Raw genomic sequence first — 20,960 nt, 5'->3', positions numbered from 1 at the left:
TTAAGTAGAGGAGTAGTCTTTAAGACTAACTTCAAAATAAATAAAAAGCAATTGATAGCGCCATGCAATTTGAGGTTGACTCTGGATTAATGATTCGTAGCAACTTTTCTCTCAATTGTTGATAACTGAATAAATGTTAAAAATATATTTTGGACGTTATAAATGGTATGAGAAGAAAAATTTGAACTTGCATGATTTATCATACTCCTTTTCTGCTCTGAGAAGTGATATCTCCAGGACTTTATAACTTAGCGCCGCACAGGTGTTCCCATTTGGGTTGTAATTTTTGTCTACAGGGCGTCTTTCCAACAACAGGGACCTTAAGCAAACCACCAGGGTGACAGCAAGGACGTGAAAAAACAAAAGATTTAATTGGCAGAATGGCGCAGCACGTGCGTTTTACATCTCTTTACATTTCTTAGCCGTCCTTTGCAAAACAATAATAATAATAACGAGCAATCCCCAAAATTTGCGTCGTCTGCTAACAGAAACCGCGACGGCAAACATTTGTAATTTCCATTTGGAACTCAACGCTACTGTTTCACGTTATGCTGTAATTGAGGTGTGGCTATGTATGAGATGGTAAACACATGCAACCATTTTCGAAATTCCAATTTAAAGTAGAAATTCATTTTCGTGCAACTTTCATTCACGCTTAACTGAAAAAAAAAAAAAAACAATATTTTCTTTAATGCTGGAATATTTCACATTTGTAATTACTGGTCACGGAACCTTAATAAAAACAATTAAATGTTTTGAAAGAGTTATATGGAACTCGAGCTTCCAAACATAAAGGCTGCACACTTAGAATCGCCGAAGCTACTTGATATGGGATCGCACAGATTTCTCAGGTAGGATTTGACGCAACGTGCGGATCTAATGTCTGAAAGGCTTTTTATGAATATGTCAAACCATCATTCTGAAATGTTAGAGGGCAGTCATCTTTGAGAAGAGGTTCGATATCCTTTAGGCTTAACAGCTTCTGAGAGTTGATAATCAGGTCTCTGTGATGTTGGTGACCGCGGTTGTTATAAAAAATAATTGCAATGTTTTTTTTTTTATTTTGTTACTCCTTCGCAGTGCAATTGAAATTTATTTTATCTTTATTACGAAAAAAAAAACTGTTTTCTTCGAAAAAAAATGGCAAAGGATTATTTTATCCTCAGTTCGTGAGCGGGCGGTATTCTACAAATCGTGCAATCTGATTGGTTCCGAGAGCGGGCAGTATTCTCCCCATCCGGCCTGCACAGAGCGGGCGGTATCCGTTTCGCTCGAGCCACTTTAGAGAACCTCTCAAGCACAAAGATATCTCATTTTGCCGGCTGGGGAGAACTTTTGAGCAAAGACTTCGGTCACGACCTTTTGGCGATAAATAATATTGGTTCTTTCTTCTCTCACACTCTCAAATCCCTTTGGTTTTTCTGCAAACACTGATTTCGACATAAATGAAATTTTGTGGTGCTAAATTTGTTTTTAAAAAGATTGAAACGCGGCCTAAAAACAATGTTTTATCTAACAATCCTTCACAAAAAGTAACACAAAGTTAAAAGGAGAGGTAGTTGCGGTTAACAGTTACGCTAATCAATGTGACTCTCATTCATTAATATCTGAATTTTTGAACACAGTTTGTTCGTTTGTAAAACGTTGAGCGAAGTTTTCAGTTCTTCGAAAATTCACTTTCGCCGTAAATTTCACAGCAGAAAACGCAGGAATTCAATCAATAAAAATCGCATTAAATTCCCCCGTGTCTAGATAGAAAGAGTTTCAATTACTACAGCTTTCCCTGCGAGCAGAGCAGAAGAAAAGAAAAGGCTCTGCTCCCAGGGTAACTTTAGCTATTCGGTGGAAGAAAAACCGGTGTACACGCACCATTACAGAAAACAAAAATGCCGACTGACAACTCCAAAACACATATTTGCATTCACTTTCAATTTGACTTAGCGTTACATTTTAAAACGGAAGAGAGGTAAATCTTCGAAGATTAATCTTCCTTGGAAATTAAAAATACTTTCCTTAAGATCTCTCATTATTTTTCTTTTTACGAGAAAGTTATCACATTATCAGTTAACTCGTGTGTGTTTGTCACACCAGTACTTTTGTTTATTCAAAAGCGTATGCTTTTTCCTCTTCAATTGACAGGTGTCACAACGTGATATTTACTTATCAAAAAATGTAGGGTATGGAAGGTTTTGCATTATTCCCCCATCAGGTAGGCAGACGAACGGATTATGGTTCTGTCCTCGTGTACCGATTCACAAGAGCCAATACAAAAGACCAAAGAATACACAATAGCTAACCGATAACTCCTAAACAAAGAAAGAACAATGGTAATTCCCTTGTAAACCGGTACACAAGGACAGAACCCGGATTCTTCATATTCAACAGTATTTTTTCACGCAGGCCTTCACAGCCTTTTGCGATAGATAGCCGGCAGAGAGATAGATGTCCTCGATTTTGACGCAAAAAGGTTATAGCTACTTAGCGTGTGTCGTCGTGTAAACAATTGCAGAAGATAACAAAGAAAGTAGTGCGGAAAAGAACCTTTTTTCATTGGGAGTTTTTTGATCCAGCGGTTTGTGCAAGTGAAGTGAGATGACACGAATCCCGCGTTGTGATATAGGCTACCCTGAAGAAATTTTCCTACGTTCATCGCAGAGGAAACAAAGCTTCTAGCAGCAAGGACATAACGTCAAAACAAAGAAAGCTTTGACGAGTTTTCGCGAAATAACATGGGTGCAATACTTTCATGTACTCTTTCCGCCGTGGAATAAATTCGTTATTTACCTAGTTTGGGTGGATTTTGGCCTTGTTCTTTTCATCTGTTCTCAGAATGTTTGTATGATATCTGAAATGAGTAGGGCATTGTAGTCTTCAAGTTTTCATCCTTGCTGTGGTTGTTAAGAGGAAATGTTAGAGGGTTTATAATGAACATATGAAGTTGATATATTTTGAACTGCGGTATTAGATACGTATGATGCACGATCCTCGCAGTAGTGAGCGCTATTTATGCAATAGCGAAAATCATACCTGAAAAAAGTCAGGCCTGTACGGGATTCGAACCACTGACCTCTGCTATACTAGTGCAGCGCGCTCTACCACTTTATGATAAATCAGATACAATGAATATATGAAGTTCATATCCAGGTGCTAATCATGTATCAAGACGTCTTTATTCGATTTGTATAACTCGGCATTCTAGGGATATTTTTTCTTTAGAGAAATATCCACTTTTATGCAGTCTGCAAATAGGTCCATGCACAATTTTTTTACAGCCGAGAAAAACCGAGAGAAAATTGTTTAAATGCAGGCAAATCAAGTTTGCTCACAATACTGCAAACGGAATACTGAATGTGAACAAGCAGGAACATAAAAACTTCTCACTTGACAGGTGGCTACGGGGTAAAAGATGTGGATGTGTGACAATTGCCATAGTGGCATTAGTGAACAACTCTTCATCAATACATTTTCATAATTCAGTTAACACCAATGCACAAAAAAGAAAACTTTTTAAAGGAAAGAATCATCTTTTGGAATATTAACATTTCATAGGTTTGATTGAAAACATTGTTTACCAACAAAGATATTGATATAAAATTCTTAATTGAACATGAATATTCATTTGTATTTGCCAAAGCGAAAGCTTAAATAAAAGTCATTCGTGGTATCGCGATAGGAAAAATTTGATGGAAAGTATTTGTACTAATCCCTCGGCCTAGGCTGCTATGCAGACGTCTTATCGTCGCGCGCGCGATCGAGCGCGATTGTTTATAATTGAACTGGGCATCTTTACTTTTGAGCAAGAGTCGACTATCGTTCACCCCCTTGGTACAAATTTGTTTCTCTCCCCAGCCTTCTGCTTCTATTAAAATATAAGATGACGGCCATAATTTTAGAATTACGCCTGTTGACAATTTCTCAGGCGGAGATTTGTCGGGTGAAGCAGGAAAATCTTCCTCGAACTTGAAACGAACTATCTTAAGGCTGGTTTTCACTTGCGACGGAGTCGTAGTGGGAGTGGTAATCAGAAGCGTGGAGCGATACGATCTAGTGAAAATCAAACCTACGGAGACGGAAGCAGAACACCGATTCAGCCTATGATCCTGTCGCTTACGATGTAGTGAAAACTGCATTATCGGAGTCGGAAGCGTAAGCGGAAGAAGAAACCAATCACAATCCTCGATTCCATCTTCCCAAAATGCACAAATAGCCCTAACAAATTTAAACGTGTGAGCTTGAAGCTAAAATTAGGAAATGAAAAGTTAAAATACTCGAACTGAACCTACCGAAAGTACGATTCACGATCACCAAATCGTAGTTCGCAGACGAGGTCAGCATACTCTTCCTAGGTTGCTAGACGTGGATAGATGTCACGATTCCAAAATTTCTTTCTTTTTCGAACGATATTATTCCTGCACTGTCTCTGCCCGCGCAAAATAGTTATTAATAAGAGCCAAAGTTGCTCTTCGTCCGCCATGTTTTCTTTGGCGCCCAAATTTGTACTTTCGCGGGCCTGGAATCGAGCATTGTGATTGATTTATTATTCCGCTTCCGCTCCCGACTCCGACAATGCAGGTTTCGTAAGCGACGGAGTCATAAGCGGAATAGGAAGAAAATGGGAACATTCTGATTCTTCCTCCTGCTATTCCTTCTAGCTTATGACTCCGCTTACGACTCCGTTTTTCGATTTTCACTGGGTCATAAGCGCTCTTACGACTCCGACTACGACTTCGAGTCCGACTCCATCGCTAAGGAAAACCAGCCTTTACTGATCGCCATCGCTCGCAATGCTGAGGATTTCAATAAGAGTTTCACTTGGAACAATAAATTTGTCATCGAATGGTGGGGAAAATTTACAGTCTCGTTGCCGTTGCCTTTACCCTTAGTTGGTGGCCAATTAATGTTTTTTAGAGATTCTTCTTTGAAAATTAATTATGAAATCGTCGTTGATCTAAGGAGGTCAGATACATGTCACGTTAGTTACACGATACACGAGGAAAGTCTGGGTTGTTGATTGAAAGTCTATTCTTTTAATTAATTTTTTTAACGCAGCTTGGCAGAGTCGTCTACACAGCCTGAGAATTGGTCCGGTGCCATGCTTTTGCCCCTAGAACCCCTGCTTGTTTATTGATGAACCCCTGCTTGTTTATTGATGTAGAAGTGAGTGTAATCCATGTTACTGAGGCCTGTAAGCCCTCCCTTGAATTGGTTGAGATGTCCTGGGGAAGAGGTTATTCCAATCAGCGGCAGAATTCAAACGCTGAGAGTACATGGTTGATCATGAATCACATGGAATCCTCAATTTGGTTTCGCGTTGAACTTAAATGTTTAAAGGTAAGAAGTAGTACAATTGAAAAATAGCTTTTTTGTTGTCTTGGGAAAGAGTTTAGTGCAGTCGGCGGCAGAATTCCTACGGTATGCTCATAGTTCACTGGAAGCTTATGAAGTGCTCAATTTAGTTTCCCGTGGAACTTTCATTTTTAAAGATAAGATACTATGAAATTGAGAAATAGCTTTTTGAAGATTTACATCGCGTTTCTATATTTATTCTGAATCTCCAAATCTTGAAAGAAAATGTAGCGAGCGCTTGTTCGGAAAACTTTTATGGCATGCATGTTTTTTTAGGAATATTGTTAACGCGTGCCAGGTTTGGAACCTTTTGCTGTCGAATTTCGTAGAGAGAAGTTTGTAGAGGAATATTCTAATTTTTTTTTGCTGAATTTTGCTTTCATAGACGGTTTTTAAGCCTTGAATCGTGGTTGTGGCGGGCTGAGCGTGTAATTTGAGTTGGTGTTTAAATGGGAGAGACATGTGATGACAGTATTGAAATGTTCTGAAATTCAGGTATGTTGTGTTGGATACTTTATATTGAAGTCGTAATGATTTATAGGTGTTGTTCTTGATATGCTATATTTCCTATCGTACTAAAGGTTACTCTTATATACTCTTCCTCACTTGGTTTGAGTGTGAACCAGGACATTCGATCGTGCTTAATTTGTTTCAAATTTATGGCAAAGGAGTGGTTGCTGACCTTCATACTTTAACTCCAAGGATCTGATTGTTAATTTCCTCTCTAGCTGCTGCTCATTTCGTTGTAAATGTGTGATGAGAATGTGGTGTTAATTAAAGATAAAAAGGAAGTTTTAGTATACTCATAACCTGTTTACCTGATAGGGGTTGAGCTTGTTTTTCTGTAATTCCCATTGAATTACTTCATCTGTTAGGATTATGTTATTTGTTTTGGATTGATACTTGTTGTTCATAATAAATTTTTTTCAACTATTTGTGTTTGAGTGGCTTAGGGTAATGAAATGGCATTATACTTTGTTACTTTATAAATATGTTTTTGTGAGACATTAACAGCCAGTTGTGATTCAGCGAAATTTGCACAGTTAAGTTTCTTTATTGATCAATATACAGCTATATTGTGATTCAATCGTCTCTGAGGATAATGCTCATGTTGATGTAAAGAAATGTTAAAATTTTTTGCAGAATTCTTATAGAGAAAGTATGGATTTGAGGTTAAAAATATTTTTTGTTATACCTACGTTTTATCAAGATGATAGGAGATTAGAGTTAAGGCCTTTCCACACTGCAAAATAGTTTTTTATGAAGACATATTTTCTTTCATTCCAAAACTTCACAAGTATGTGCAGAGGGTGTTGCACCTTGAGAAATTTAGACCAAAATGATCAGAACCCTTGAATGCTCCTCTTGTAAAAAATTGTCTTAGGTAAAAGCTGGTCAAAATAAACTAAATACAGAAAACCATTTCACATTTGTAGATCATTTGTGGTGAAAGCTACCACCAGTGTTTATTTAAAGTGAGTTCAGTTTTCTCAGAAGGCAATAGTTTTCTTAGGCTGCGATTCTTGTGGATTTTAACTGTTGAAAATGACTTGAAAGGAAAATAGAGTTTGAATCCTTTGGCATTCTATGCCAGTCAGTTTTATATTAAGTTTAATTAGATGTGGAATTGGTTACAGAATGTTACAGCTTTGAGTCTATGATGTGGATACATCAAAGCAGACAAGAGGAAATTTGTCATGACAAAATAGATCCTTTCATTTTGCTGAGAGAATTCTACTTTTTCTCACTTGTGTGGAGAGACCTTTACTGAAATCAATATTACTCGACTTTTAATTTACTTGAGATGAAATGTTTGATGTTACAAACTAACGAGCGATGAGGGATGTATGCTAATATTTATAGCGGTGGAATTGATGCTTGATGTGCACAAAGTACGGGCAGCTACTTTATTAACTGAAACTGAGCCTTAAAAGTTTTATGTTGCCTGTTTTGTCTTGGACAATTATAGTTGCCCCAGAGGTGGACTTAAATTTTGAATTCTAAGTTCCTCTGAGTATGGAGAAAGGCAGATTTTTCATCTTTTTTCTTTAGATAGAAAATATTCACTTGAAGTCACTGATGAAGTTTATTTAGTTATTCAATCATTAGAAGTTCAACTTGGTATAAATTAGGGGCATGTTAACCTTTTAACTCCCAAGATCTCAGTAGTAATTCTCCTTACTGTCTGCCATACAATGCTTTTGATATTAGTGTGGAGGGTTTGGTATTGGGTCAACTAATAACATCAAATTGATATTTTTCTTTGTTCTGATCACTTGCCTGCTTGATATGGTATTGTTATTGTAAGGAAAAATTCAGTGTTTTAAAAAAGAAAAGTTTTTTATACATTCAGCAAAAATTTGGGAATGCAGAATGACTGAAGATTCATGCATTGCATCTATATGCAATGTTAAGCATAAATAACAATGTCCCCAACACTCCCAGAACCTCTGTTGCAGGCACACCACATCAGATTTGCTGTAAGCCTTTTACTGTTCTTAGTGGATCCTTGATTTGAAGGGTTTGTCATCCGCAAACTACTAATGCATTTGAACTTTTGAAGATTGGTTTGTATTCAAACTCCCACCGTCTTTCGGCAAAATTGCATTGAAATGCCCCATTTAAGCTGAATTTGTATTTAATGATTCTTTGCAATGAATCAATGTTGTAGAATGAAGCAGTTTATTATTGTTTTTGCTGCTGCTGGTTTATTTTCTTGAACATGTCAGCATCTTGCTACTATGTGAAACTCCTCCAAATATTTATCTAATAAGTAGTCTGCAGGGTTTAATTTTCTTTTTTTTCTGGTTCAGTTGCAAATATTTTTTTGTGGCATATTAATTTTATTCACGTAGTTTAATTGTACTTAGAGTATTCAGATCTTTAGTTGAATGAGAGATTTTAAGTAGAGGCTTAAAGGACACACTTATGTGCAGGCCCGCAGCATAGGTTTGACATCAATCATATTCATCAATGTTGGGTCATCTACATGTACTTGTTACTAAGTGATTTTAGGGACTTTGGTGTGCTCTTGGAAGTACTGATTTGTGTTGTTTAATGTATGCCTTGGGAAATTTCTCCACACAGTACTGGTATGATTGTTGTTGTAATGATCTATGGGTATAGTGGCTTTTACCATGGGATATGAAACATTTAGCTCTTGTTTAGTGTGCAACACTCTCTTTGTCTGGCTTGTCTTCCTTTACGAAATATACACATTAAAAGTGAACAGGAAATGTAGTTATGAAAACAGGGTTTGCTAAAATGTTAACTTATTTATCTCATTCAAGTTACAAGATTGTTACAGAGTTCTTTATGCTCTATGAATTGACTGAGACATGACCAGGCAAGGGTGGTTGTAGCAGTGCCTGGTGGCCACTGGTGCCTTACTTTTGCTCTTGGGCTACTCAGGAATCTTATTTTTTTCAATAAAAAGATATGGTGGGCACTCTTGATTTCACAGTTACAGAGCCCTGGGTTCCCTTCAATTGTCTTAGACCACACCCTTGCCTGGGTAGCACCAAAGGAAGTAGGTACTTTTAAACTACTTTAGTTGTACGTTACAATGTGTATCTCGTGTAATGTATCTTTGATAATATTCATGGTAATTATAATTTTTTATCAGAATTATTAGATGAATTATAATTGCTACGAATGTCTTTCATTGCATTCCTCAAAATTACCATGAACTAGTTTCTTGTATTTGTTATTCACAAGTTTCTTGTGATGACTTCTAGTATGATTGTCTCAGTTGTTGAATTTAATAATGTTCATATTTTTTTTGAAAAATAGAATTCATTGGAAATTTTTGCTGAAAATGAGTATGGAACTTGTTCCATACTTTTGTGCTGATTATTGAATGTTTTTTAATTATGATTGAGTGCTTGATTTGTGTATTAGAAATTTGTTGCAAGACATGTTTCAATAAGCCTGATGTCAGGGTTACAATCCAAATACAATTACTGTTTAATGCTGCAAGAAGGAAATAGGGGGCTAGCAATGGGTAAAGTTGAATTGTTATGTTGTAGAGTATTACTGAATTCTTCAAATCATTTATGGTTCAAAAAGTATTGAATTCTAGCCTTGAACTCTAGATATGATAAACATTATTTTTAGCTTTGTCCTTATAATATCCAAACATTAGTATCATGGATTTTGTATGTGGTTTTCTTTAAAAAATGACTTTATAGACAACATGCCACATATATGAGAGGAGATAAGAAGGCTTTTCCATGATTTCCCATCTATTTTATGCAAAATTGTACAAGTTATAGTGGTGTGTTGTAGAAATTTTTCTTTGCTTGTTTTGATTACTCTTGTAGTTGAAGGCAATTTGATAGGAAAGTGATCACACTTTTAGAGAAATGAGATGTATCATTTTATCTGCACAGTTGTTGGCAAAGATGTCTGATTTTGAATTTTAAATTATGTTAAAGTTTTCAAAGTAGTTGTTGATTGCCATGCATTTACATGTACTTTTCTCTCTGATAATTCATGAATTATATTTTATTACATTACCTTTACTGGTAGGTTACTTGCAATTGGTATAAGCTAGTTACACATTGGCCATCAAGTATATAATGCTTTTATTCTCATGCGAGAGAAAGGATTGACTTACAATTTAAAGAATCGAACCAGTCAGTATGTGAAAGTTAATACAGATAGATTCAAGAACTCTTTCATTAATCGCTTAATTTTGAAATACAATTTAGCTATTTGAGCTTATAATTTAGATATATATATACTTTTTATTCAAATATTGTAACACAAGATATGTATTTGTTATCTTGTGAGGAAATAGACTACTATATCTATAAAGACTAGCATATCATCACAGTTAAATAAAAGATGTTATTAACTTAATAATTATTATATATTTACTTCTGTATTTCATCTGTAGCATTTCTTTATAATTGCAGATTCATAAGTTTTAGTTTAAACATTGACTTCACCACAATTAATTATTGTATTGTTGTCACGTGTTTCAAACCAGAGATATTACATGTTTTTAACACCCCTCAGTTTTGGGCATACAATTGTTACAATGTTATTTTTAATAAATTGGATACTGTACCTTGGAATAATCTTGTTTTCTCTACAGTATATTGATATTTTAAGGAGAAATTTGCTCATGCAAGTTGTAATGATGAATGGTTATTTTTCATGTGGGAAATTTAAAAGGTAATTGAAATAAACTATCAATGTACATTACCATGGGTGAAAATCCTTTTTTCTCTTGAGTTTTGTTTATTATTTAAAAGGTATGAGGTAAATATTTTATTTCTTTGGTAGGCATTTCATAGCTCTTGGAACAAGTTTTTGATTGCTACTTTTAGCACCAGAGTGCTACTTTTATCACAATAAAGATTTTATAGAAGAAACCCTTTATAAGATTTATTAAAGTCGGAGATGTATAAGTGGGAAAGAAAAAGCAGGAATGTTTAATATGGGTATTGTGGGAGGTATTCTTTAGCCATTTCAACCCCAAGATCTTCCAGTTACCCAGGAGAAATTCTCTTTACTTTTTATCAGTGAATTGGTATGATGTTCATTTGGAGAATTTGGCGCTGGATTAAGTAATAATGTGTGATTTTTCTAGTTTTAGTATATTTGCATCTCTTGTCTGCCTTCTTTGGTATTCATATTAGTAGTAGAATTTATTTGTAAGTCAGTTATGGTAGGTATGTGTTAAGGTTGAGTGAAAAAGTAAGTATATGCCAATCTCCTAGCTGTTGTGTACCTACCCTACCAGTAGATGAGAAAATCAAATTTGTGGAGTGAAAGGTAATAATAGTGACATCAAATTACATCAGCAATATTTTTCCAAATTTGCCTCAATGGAATATACAACTCTTGTAATATTGGAATGACAATGATGCTACTTAAAGTGGACTGCGTCTCAAATGATGTTTGCCCATCAGAAGGAGATAACTTTTATTATTGTTCACTTTTTTAAATACATATTTTAGAAATGTATAAACTTATGAAACTTTTGTTTTTATAGTTAATTTTCTTTTTTCACCTGAAAGAATTCCAAATTTGTCAATGAAGTCTTGAAAATGTTGTATGTTAGGTTACTCCATGTTTGGAATTTCTTTCAGTTCATTGGCATGAAGTGGCTTTCGTTTCTCTTTCCTGGCATGTAGACGAATGAATTTTAAAGGAATGAGCATGCGCATGATTTATCTCTTGCGTCACTGTACGCCAACCTCGTTCCCAGGGTATCTCGACGACATTGAATGTATGCCTGTACTTCTCTTGAGCACGCAGAATGGAAGCCCCTGTAAAACGATGCATCGAGCGGATTTTATGGGTTAGCGTTTCAAATTGTTGTACACTGCCGTTGTTTGCAAAGTGCCTGGGACATCTTTAAGTCCAGCTCGGCTTAAATGGACGCTTTAAGCTCAAAGAACCGAGCTTGAAGCAAAATGGGAACGTCCGTTCGGAAGCGTTTCGGTTCAGCTTTGCAAACCGCGAAAAGTCTCCCGCAGGTTCCAATGCATAAGTTTGTCTCTTTCATGGAAAAAAGAGGAAAATTTGTTAAAGTTTGATGCAAAATTCTTTTCTGCGTGGAGACTTAAAAAAAAATATTTCAGTTGGAAATCCCATGCTTTCCCGCCCACGATGCTCTAGAATTACCCACAATGCATTGCAAGAAAAAAGTACAGATTTGGAGGAATAGAAGTGATTGTAAATGAAGGTGAGTTTTTGTGAGGATGTGAGTAGAGCTGTTCTAGATAGATGTGTGTGCTTTCTGCATTATTTTGTTCGTTTGTTTGCGAAAGAAAAGGAGAGGAAACCAAGCGGAGGAGTGACTGACTAACTCACCGAGGGATGGACTAAGCAAAGAACGATCGATACATGGGCAAGAAAAGCATTTGTTTTAGAAACGTGAGTACATTGTCAACCATACCTGTGGCAGGCGAGGTTTTGTTGTCATGTATTTCTTATTGCGAGCGAGCGAGAGGAGGGAACGTTCGTTCCAGCGAGCGAGCGAGCAAACAAAGAGGCAGGCGAGTAAGTAAAAATGTGGAACCTTTTGCCGCTTCGCTTCGTTTCAGTCAGTTTGAATCCATCCGCCTGTATTAATCGTGGGAATGTTTTGACATGTCTTGAGGCCTTGAAAGTGCTGTAAAAGTGTGCGTGTTTTCCTATTTGTGATTCGTGGGAGCGTGCGAATGATTCGATGTCACGTACAAATGTGGAATTTGTCACAACAACAATGTGTTGAGATCTCGAGCGCGCGCCCTCGCTCCTTCGTTTGCTCGCTCTCTTGCATTGGGAAATGATTTTGGCCACAAGCTTATTTCTCTCCTGCCTGTTATGTTAGTTTTTCTTTTACTCCTCACTCGTCTACGGGACGCCGTGAGTATCGGAAGCGGTTTACCCGGATAAAACGTTGAGAGAGTAAGCAAAGGAAAAAATGAAGCCTACAACACGGGGTATTCCCAGGCGGTCACCCATCCAAGTACTAACCCCGCCCGACAGGGCTTAACTTCGGTGATCGGACGAGAACCGGTGCTTTCCCTGTGGTATGGTCGTAGACAAGGGAAAACAGCTGAAATTTGGCTGGTTATCGGTTATGTTTGATCTGTACTAGCCCTAATTTCGTTACTCTAACCCTAAACCCTAACATCGTTACCCTAACCCTAACCCCAAGATCGTTACCCTAACCCTAAATTTGGTAGCCTAGACCCTAACCCAAACGTCATCTCCTAGAGCCTGCGCACACCTTGAGAAGCGTCGATTTGAGGCAATATATCTCACTGGGGGTGGGGTGGGGTGGGGGGGGGAGTATAGAGATAAATCAAGTTTGGTAAATATTCTAAAGAACACCATCTTGTTAGTTAAGTGTATGTGGCTGGCGTCTTAAAGTTACAATGAGAAGATTACCAACCGATGAGCCACTGGGTCCGTTTTTGGGACTCGCAAGGGCTTCTGGGGGCTACCTGCTACTACCCACCATATACTGTGGGAAGGATCCCTCTACCACCCCCTTGATTGAGGGTATTGGTGGGTATCGCTTCTCGGCCTTTTGGCTAAGATCAAGTGTAGTATCTGTTCTTATCAGCTTAATATCTGATACGCTGCTCATTGAGTAGCTCATATATTAAACTGATTTTTGGAACTGGGCTGTGGAAAAGAGGCTTGCCTCGTCCCAGCCACGGGTTGCCTCGGTATAGCACTACCTCCGAGTGTGGCCCACTTCCCTTTTGGGGAAGACACATTTAATGGAAGGAAAAATAATGACTATAGCATTCTCTTCTGTGCACAGGAGCCCTGCAGCTCCAAAGGGAAGGCGGAAAAAGACATGACGGGCCAAGGCGGCAACTGACACTGGCTGATTTGAAGCGTGCAAAGCAGTACCACAAGGACATAGGTGAGGGAGAGTTTTACCACGGCAAGCGTATGCCTGAAAGGCATACTTACCTGACGCGGGAGGTACTGTGATCAAGGAGGCAGTCCTCTCAAGGCGAGGCCCTTTCATTGCACTTGGACTGGGTTGACCCTTGCGATTACCCCAAATGTGGGTAACTCGAGCGTATAATTTCTGGTAGTGGGGACCTGCGTTCGCGCTCGTCCCCGAAAAGCTGATGTAAAATATCTTGCCCTTAACCCCTGACTGACTAATGAATTGATCTTGATTTTGGAGTTGACCGTTAAACAGGGTGAACTGGAACTGGAATGAAGAGAGAAGAAGAGCAGCAAGGGAAAAAGAAAGCAAAACGCCATGGAAAGAAAGAGAGACAGACAGAGAGACAGACAGAAGTGGCCTGCGTGTTGGCAGAGAGATTTGGAGGAATAGAAGTGATTGTAAATGAAGGTGAGTTTTTGTGAGGATGTGAGTAGAGCTGTTCTAGATAGATGTGTGTGCTTTCTGCATTATTTTGTTCGTTTGTTTGCGAAAGAAAAGGAGAGGAAACCAAGCGGAGGAGTGACTGACTAACTCACCGAGGGATGGACTAAGCAAAGAACGATCGATACATGGGCAAGAAAAGCATTTGTTTTAGAAACGTGAGTACATTGTCAACCATACCTGTGGCAGGCGAGGTTTTGTTGTCATGTATTTCTTATTGCGAGCGAGCGAGAGGAGGGAACGTTCGTTCCAGCGAGCGAGCGAGCAAACAAAGAGGCAGGCGAGTAAGTAAAAATGTGGAACCTTTTGCCGCTTCGCTTCGTTTCAGTCAGTTTGAATCCATCCGCCTGTATTAATCGTGGGAATGTTTTGACATGTCTTGAGGCCTTGAAAGTGCTGTAAAAGTGTGCGTGTTTTCCTATTTGTGATTCGTGGGAGCGTGCGAATGATTCGATGTCACGTACAAATGTGGAATTTGTCACAACAACAATGTGTTGAGATCTCGAGCGCGCGCCCTCGCTCCTTCGTTTGCTCGCTCTCTTGCATTGGGAAATGATTTTGGCCACAAGCTTATTTCTCTCCTGCCTGTTATGTTAGTTTTTCTTTTACTCCTCACTCGTCTACGGGACGCCGTGAGTATCGGAAGCGGTTTACCCGGATAAAACGTTGAGAGAGTAAGCAAAGGAAAAAATGAAGCCTACAACACGGGGTATTCCCAGGCGGTCACCCATCCAAGTACTAACCCCGCCCGACAGGGCTTAACTTCGGTGATCGGACGAGAACCGGTGCTTTCCCTGTGGTATGGTCGTAGACAAGGGAAAACAGCTGAAATTTGGCTGGTTATCGGTTATGTTTGATCTGTACTAGCCCTAATTTCGTTACTCTAACCCTAAACCCTAACATCGTTACCCTAACCCTAACCCCAAGATCGTTACCCTAACCCTAAATTTGGTAGCCTAGACCCTAACCCAAACGTCATCTCCTAGAGCCTGCGCACACCTTGAGAAGCGTCGATTTGAGGCAATATATCTCACTGGGGGTGGGGTGGGGTGGGGGGGGGAGTATAGAGATAAATCAAGTTTGGTAAATATTCTAAAGAACACCATCTTGTTAGTTAAGTGTATGTGGCTGGCGTCTTAAAGTTACAATGAGAAGATTACCAACCGATGAGCCACTGGGTCCGTTTTTGGGACTCGCAAGGGCTTCTGGGGGCTACCTGCTACTACCCACCATATACTGTGGGAAGGATCCCTCTACCACCCCCTTGATTGAGGGTATTGGTGGGTATCGCTTCTCGGCCTTTTGGCTAAGATCAAGTGTAGTATCTGTTCTTATCAGCTTAATATCTGATACGCTGCTCATTGAGTAGCTCATATATTAAACTGATTTTTGGAACTGGGCTGTGGAAAAGAGGCTTGCCTCGTCCCAGCCACGGGTTGCCTCGGTATAGCACTACCTCCGAGTGTGGCCCACTTCCCTTTTGGGGAAGACACATTTAATGGAAGGAAAAATAATGACTATAGCATTCTCTTCTGTGCACAGGAGCCCTGCAGCTCCAAAGGGAAGGCGGAAAAAGACATGACGGGCCAAGGCGGCAACTGACACTGGCTGATTTGAAGCGTGCAAAGCAGTACCACAAGGACATAGGTGAGGGAGAGTTTTACCACGGCAAGCGTATGCCTGAAAGGCATACTTACCTGACGCGGGAGGTACTGTGATCAAGGAGGCAGTCCTCTCAAGGCGAGGCCCTTTCATTGCACTTGGACTGGGTTGACCCTTGCGATTACCCCAAATGTGGGTAACTCGAGCGTATAATTTCTGGTAGTGGGGACCTGCGTTCGCGCTCGTCCCCGAAAAGCTGATGTAAAATATCTTGCCCTTAACCCCTGACTGACTAATGAATTGATCTTGATTTTGGAGTTGACCGTTAAACAGGGTGAACTGGAACTGGAATGAAGAGAGAAGAAGAGCAGCAAGGGAAAAAGAAAGCAAAACGCCATGGAAAGAAAGAGAGACAGACAGAGAGACAGACAGAAGTGGCCTGCGTGTTGGCAGAGAGATTTGGAGGAATAGAAGTGATTGTAAATGAAGGTGAGTTTTTGTGAGGATGTGAGTAGAGCTGTTCTAGATAGATGTGTGTGCTTTCTGCATTATTTTGTTCGTTTGTTTGCGAAAGAAAAGGAGAGGAAACCAAGCGGAGGAGTGACTGACTAACTCACCGAGGGATGGACTAAGCAAAGAACGATCGATACATGGGCAAGAAAAGCATTTGTTTTAGAAACGTGAGTACATTGTCAACCATACCTGTGGCAGGCGAGGTTTTGTTGTCATGTATTTCTTATTGCGAGCGAGCGAGAGGAGGGAACGTTCGTTCCAGCGAGCGAGCGAGCAAACAAAGAGGCAGGCGAGTAAGTAAAAATGTGGAACCTTTTGCCGCTTCGCTTCGTTTCAGTCAGTTTGAATCCATCCGCCTGTATTAATCGTGGGAATGTTTTGACATGTCTTGAGGCCTTGAAAGTGCTGTAAAAGTGTGCGTGTTTTCCTATTTGTGATTCGTGGGAGCGTGCGAATGATTCGATGTCACGTACAAATGTGGAATTTGTCACAACAACAATGTGTTGAGATCTCGAGCGCGCGCCCTCGCTCCTTCGTTTGCTCGCTCTCTTGCATTGGGAAATGATTTTGGCCACAAGCTTATTTCTCTCCTGCCTGTTATGTTAGTTTTTCTTTTACTCCTCACTCGTCTACGGGACGCCGTGAGTATCGGAAGCGGTTTACCCGGATAAAACGTTGAGAGAGTAAGCAAAGGAAAAAATGAAGCCTACAACACGGGGTATTCCCAGGCGGTCACCCATCCAAGTACTAACCCCGCCCGACAGGGCTTAACTTCGGTGATCGGACGAGAACCGGTGCTTTCCCTGTGGTATGGTCGTAGACAAGGGAAAACAGCTGAAATTTGGCTGGTTATCGGTTATGTTTGATCTGTACTAGCCCTAATTTCGTTACTCTAACCCTAAACCCTAACATCGTTACCCTAACCCTAACCCCAAGATCGTTACCCTAACCCTAAATTTGGTAGCCTAGACCCTAACCCAAACGTCATCTCCTAGAGCCTGCGCACACCTTGAGAAGCGTCGATTTGAGGCAATATATCTCACTGGGGGTGGGGTGGGGTGGGGGGGGGAGTATAGAGATAAATCAAGTTTGGTAAATATTCTAAAGAACACCATCTTGTTAGTTAAGTGTATGTGGCTGGCGTCTTAAAGTTACAATGAGAAGATTACCAACCGATGAGCCACTGGGTCCGTTTTTGGGACTCGCAAGGGCTTCTGGGGGCTACCTGCTACTACCCACCATATACTGTGGGAAGGATCCCTCTACCACCCCCTTGATTGAGGGTATTGGTGGGTATCGCTTCTCGGCCTTTTGGCTAAGATCAAGTGTAGTATCTGTTCTTATCAGCTTAATATCTGATACGCTGCTCATTGAGTAGCTCATATATTAAACTGATTTTTGGAACTGGGCTGTGGAAAAGAGGCTTGCCTCGTCCCAGCCACGGGTTGCCTCGGTATAGCACTACCTCCGAGTGTGGCCCACTTCCCTTTTGGGGAAGACACATTTAATGGAAGGAAAAATAATGACTATAGCATTCTCTTCTGTGCACAGGAGCCCTGCAGCTCCAAAGGGAAGGCGGAAAAAGACATGACGGGCCAAGGCGGCAACTGACACTGGCTGATTTGAAGCGTGCAAAGCAGTACCACAAGGACATAGGTGAGGGAGAGTTTTACCACGGCAAGCGTATGCCTGAAAGGCATACTTACCTGACGCGGGAGGTACTGTGATCAAGGAGGCAGTCCTCTCAAGGCGAGGCCCTTTCATTGCACTTGGACTGGGTTGACCCTTGCGATTACCCCAAATGTGGGTAACTCGAGCGTATAATTTCTGGTAGTGGGGACCTGCGTTCGCGCTCGTCCCCGAAAAGCTGATGTAAAATATCTTGCCCTTAACCCCTGACTGACTAATGAATTGATCTTGATTTTGGAGTTGACCGTTAAACAGGGTGAACTGGAACTGGAATGAAGAGAGAAGAAGAGCAGCAAGGGAAAAAGAAAGCAAAACGCCATGGAAAGAAAGAGAGACAGACAGAGAGACAGACAGAAGTGGCCTGCGTGTTGGCAGAGAGATTTGGAGGAATAGAAGTGATTGTAAATGAAGGTGAGTTTTTGTGAGGATGTGAGTAGAGCTGTTCTAGATAGATGTGTGTGCTTTCTGCATTATTTTGTTCGTTTGTTTGCGAAAGAAAAGGAGAGGAAACCAAGCGGAGGAGTGACTGACTAACTCACCGAGGGATGGACTAAGCAAAGAACGATCGATACATGGGCAAGAAAAGCATTTGTTTTAGAAACGTGAGTACATTGTCAACCATACCTGTGGCAGGCGAGGTTTTGTTGTCATGTATTTCTTATTGCGAGCGAGCGAGAGGAGGGAACGTTCGTTCCAGCGAGCGAGCGAGCAAACAAAGAGGCAGGCGAGTAAGTAAAAATGTGGAACCTTTTGCCGCTTCGCTTCGTTTCAGTCAGTTTGAATCCATCCGCCTGTATTAATCGTGGGAATGTTTTGACATGTCTTGAGGCCTTGAAAGTGCTGTAAAAGTGTGCGTGTTTTCCTATTTGTGATTCGTGGGAGCGTGCGAATGATTCGATGTCACGTACAAATGTGGAATTTGTCACAACAACAATGTGTTGAGATCTCGAGCGCGCGCCCTCGCTCCTTCGTTTGCTCGCTCTCTTGCATTGGGAAATGATTTTGGCCACAAGCTTATTTCTCTCCTGCCTGTTATGTTAGTTTTTCTTTTACTCCTCACTCGTCTACGGGACGCCGTGAGTATCGGAAGCGGTTTACCCGGATAAAACGTTGAGAGAGTAAGCAAAGGAAAAAATGAAGCCTACAACACGGGGTATTCCCAGGCGGTCACCCATCCAAGTACTAACCCCGCCCGACAGGGCTTAACTTCGGTGATCGGACGAGAACCGGTGCTTTCCCTGTGGTATGGTCGTAGACAAGGGAAAACAGCTGAAATTTGGCTGGTTATCGGTTATGTTTGATCTGTACTAGCCCTAATTTCGTTACTCTAACCCTAAACCCTAACATCGTTACCCTAACCCTAACCCCAAGATCGTTACCCTAACCCTAAATTTGGTAGCCTAGACCCTAACCCAAACGTCATCTCCTAGAGCCTGCGCACACCTTGAGAAGCGTCGATTTGAGGCAATATATCTCACTGGGGGTGGGGTGGGGTGGGGGGGGGAGTATAGAGATAAATCAAGTTTGGTAAATATTCTAAAGAACACCATCTTGTTAGTTAAGTGTATGTGGCTGGCGTCTTAAAGTTACAATGAGAAGATTACCAACCGATGAGCCACTGGGTCCGTTTTTGGGACTCGCAAGGGCTTCTGGGGGCTACCTGCTACTACCCACCATATACTGTGGGAAGGATCCCTCTACCACCCCCTTGATTGAGGGTATTGGTGGGTATCGCTTCTCGGCCTTTTGGCTAAGATCAAGTGTAGTATCTGTTCTTATCAGCTTAATATCTGATACGCTGCTCATTGAGTAGCTCATATATTAAACTGATTTTTGGAACTGGGCTGTGGAAAAGAGGCTTGCCTCGTCCCAGCCACGGGTTGCCTCGGTATAGCACTACCTCCGAGTGTGGCCCACTTCCCTTTTGGGGAAGACACATTTAATGGAAGGAAAAATAATGACTATAGCATTCTCTTCTGTGCACAGGAGCCCTGCAGCTCCAAAGGGAAGGCGGAAAAAGACATGACGGGCCAAGGCGGCAACTGACACTGGCTGATTTGAAGCGTGCAAAGCAGTACCACAAGGACATAGGTGAGGGAGAGTTTTACCACGGCAAGCGTATGCCTGAAAGGCATACTTACCTGACGCGGGAGGTACTGTGATCAAGGAGGCAGTCCTCTCAAGGCGAGGCCCTTTCATTGCACTTGGACTGGGTTGACCCTTGCGATTACCCCAAATGTGGGTAACTCGAGCGTATAATTTCTGGTAGTGGGGACCTGCGTTCGCGCTCGTCCCCGAAAAGCTGATGTAAAATATCTTGCCCTTAACCCCTGACTGACTAATGAATTGATCTTGATTTTGGAGTTGACCGTTAAACAGGGTGAACTGGAACTGGAATGAAGAGAGAAGAAGAGCAGCAAGGGAAAAAGAAAGCAAAACGCCATGGAAAGAAAGAGAGACAGACAGAGAGACAGACAGAAGTGGCCTGCGTGTTGGCAGAGAGATTTGGAGGAATAGAAGTGATTGTAAATGAAGGTGAGTTTTTGTGAGGATGTGAGTAGAGCTGTTCTAGATAGATGTGTGTGCTTTCTGCATTATTTTGTTCGTTTGTTTGCGAAAGAAAAGGAGAGGAAACCAAGCGGAGGAGTGACTGACTAACTCACCGAGGGATGGACTAAGCAAAGAACGATCGATACATGGGCAAGAAAAGCATTTGTTTTAGAAACGTGAGTACATTGTCAACCATACCTGTGGCAGGCGAGGTTTTGTTGTCATGTATTTCTTATTGCGAGCGAGCGAGAGGAGGGAACGTTCGTTCCAGCGAGCGAGCGAGCAAACAAAGAGGCAGGCGAGTAAGTAAAAATGTGGAACCTTTTGCCGCTTCGCTTCGTTTCAGTCAGTTTGAATCCATCCGCCTGTATTAATCGTGGGAATGTTTTGACATGTCTTGAGG

General features: G+C 40.8%; 12 non-coding genes across 12 annotated transcripts; 8 read left to right on the top strand and 4 right to left on the bottom strand.

Moving 5' to 3' along the window:
• Nucleotides 1–12,773: 12,773 nt before the first annotated feature.
• On the bottom strand, nucleotides 12,774–12,892 carry LOC148739191 (5S ribosomal RNA). The gene has a single exon (XR_015998215.1). It is a non-coding gene; the product is annotated as a 5S ribosomal RNA (ribosomal RNA).
• A 473-nt stretch (nucleotides 12,893–13,365) lies between these two features.
• LOC148739190 (U2 spliceosomal RNA) lies at nucleotides 13,366–13,557 on the top strand. The gene has a single exon (XR_015997718.1). It is a non-coding gene; the product is annotated as a U2 spliceosomal RNA (small nuclear RNA).
• A 211-nt stretch (nucleotides 13,558–13,768) lies between these two features.
• LOC148739189 (U1 spliceosomal RNA) lies at nucleotides 13,769–13,932 on the top strand. Its single transcript, XR_015997913.1, has one exon. It is a non-coding gene; the product is annotated as a U1 spliceosomal RNA (small nuclear RNA).
• Nucleotides 13,933–14,897: 965 nt separating this feature from the next.
• Nucleotides 14,898–15,016, bottom strand: LOC148739188 (5S ribosomal RNA). The gene has a single exon (XR_015998214.1). It is a non-coding gene; the product is annotated as a 5S ribosomal RNA (ribosomal RNA).
• Nucleotides 15,017–15,489: 473 nt separating this feature from the next.
• LOC148739187 (U2 spliceosomal RNA) lies at nucleotides 15,490–15,681 on the top strand. The gene has a single exon (XR_015997716.1). It is a non-coding gene; the product is annotated as a U2 spliceosomal RNA (small nuclear RNA).
• Nucleotides 15,682–15,892: 211 nt separating this feature from the next.
• LOC148739186 (U1 spliceosomal RNA) lies at nucleotides 15,893–16,056 on the top strand. Its single transcript, XR_015997912.1, has one exon. It is a non-coding gene; the product is annotated as a U1 spliceosomal RNA (small nuclear RNA).
• Nucleotides 16,057–17,021: 965 nt separating this feature from the next.
• LOC148739185 (5S ribosomal RNA) lies at nucleotides 17,022–17,140 on the bottom strand. The gene has a single exon (XR_015998213.1). It is a non-coding gene; the product is annotated as a 5S ribosomal RNA (ribosomal RNA).
• A 473-nt stretch (nucleotides 17,141–17,613) lies between these two features.
• LOC148739184 (U2 spliceosomal RNA) lies at nucleotides 17,614–17,805 on the top strand. Its single transcript, XR_015997714.1, has one exon. It is a non-coding gene; the product is annotated as a U2 spliceosomal RNA (small nuclear RNA).
• Nucleotides 17,806–18,016: 211 nt separating this feature from the next.
• Nucleotides 18,017–18,180, top strand: LOC148739183 (U1 spliceosomal RNA). Its single transcript, XR_015997911.1, has one exon. It is a non-coding gene; the product is annotated as a U1 spliceosomal RNA (small nuclear RNA).
• Nucleotides 18,181–19,145: 965 nt separating this feature from the next.
• Nucleotides 19,146–19,264, bottom strand: LOC148739182 (5S ribosomal RNA). Its single transcript, XR_015998212.1, has one exon. It is a non-coding gene; the product is annotated as a 5S ribosomal RNA (ribosomal RNA).
• A 473-nt stretch (nucleotides 19,265–19,737) lies between these two features.
• On the top strand, nucleotides 19,738–19,929 carry LOC148739181 (U2 spliceosomal RNA). Its single transcript, XR_015997713.1, has one exon. It is a non-coding gene; the product is annotated as a U2 spliceosomal RNA (small nuclear RNA).
• Nucleotides 19,930–20,140: 211 nt separating this feature from the next.
• On the top strand, nucleotides 20,141–20,304 carry LOC148739180 (U1 spliceosomal RNA). The gene has a single exon (XR_015997910.1). It is a non-coding gene; the product is annotated as a U1 spliceosomal RNA (small nuclear RNA).
• Nucleotides 20,305–20,960: the final 656 nt, after the last annotated feature.

This window comes from Stylophora pistillata, chromosome 2 (genome assembly GCF_964205215.1).
Source record: "Stylophora pistillata chromosome 2, jaStyPist1.2, whole genome shotgun sequence".
Taxonomy (NCBI): Eukaryota; Metazoa; Cnidaria; class Anthozoa; order Scleractinia; family Pocilloporidae; genus Stylophora; species Stylophora pistillata.
This window is presented reverse-complemented; position numbering and strand designations above follow the sequence as displayed.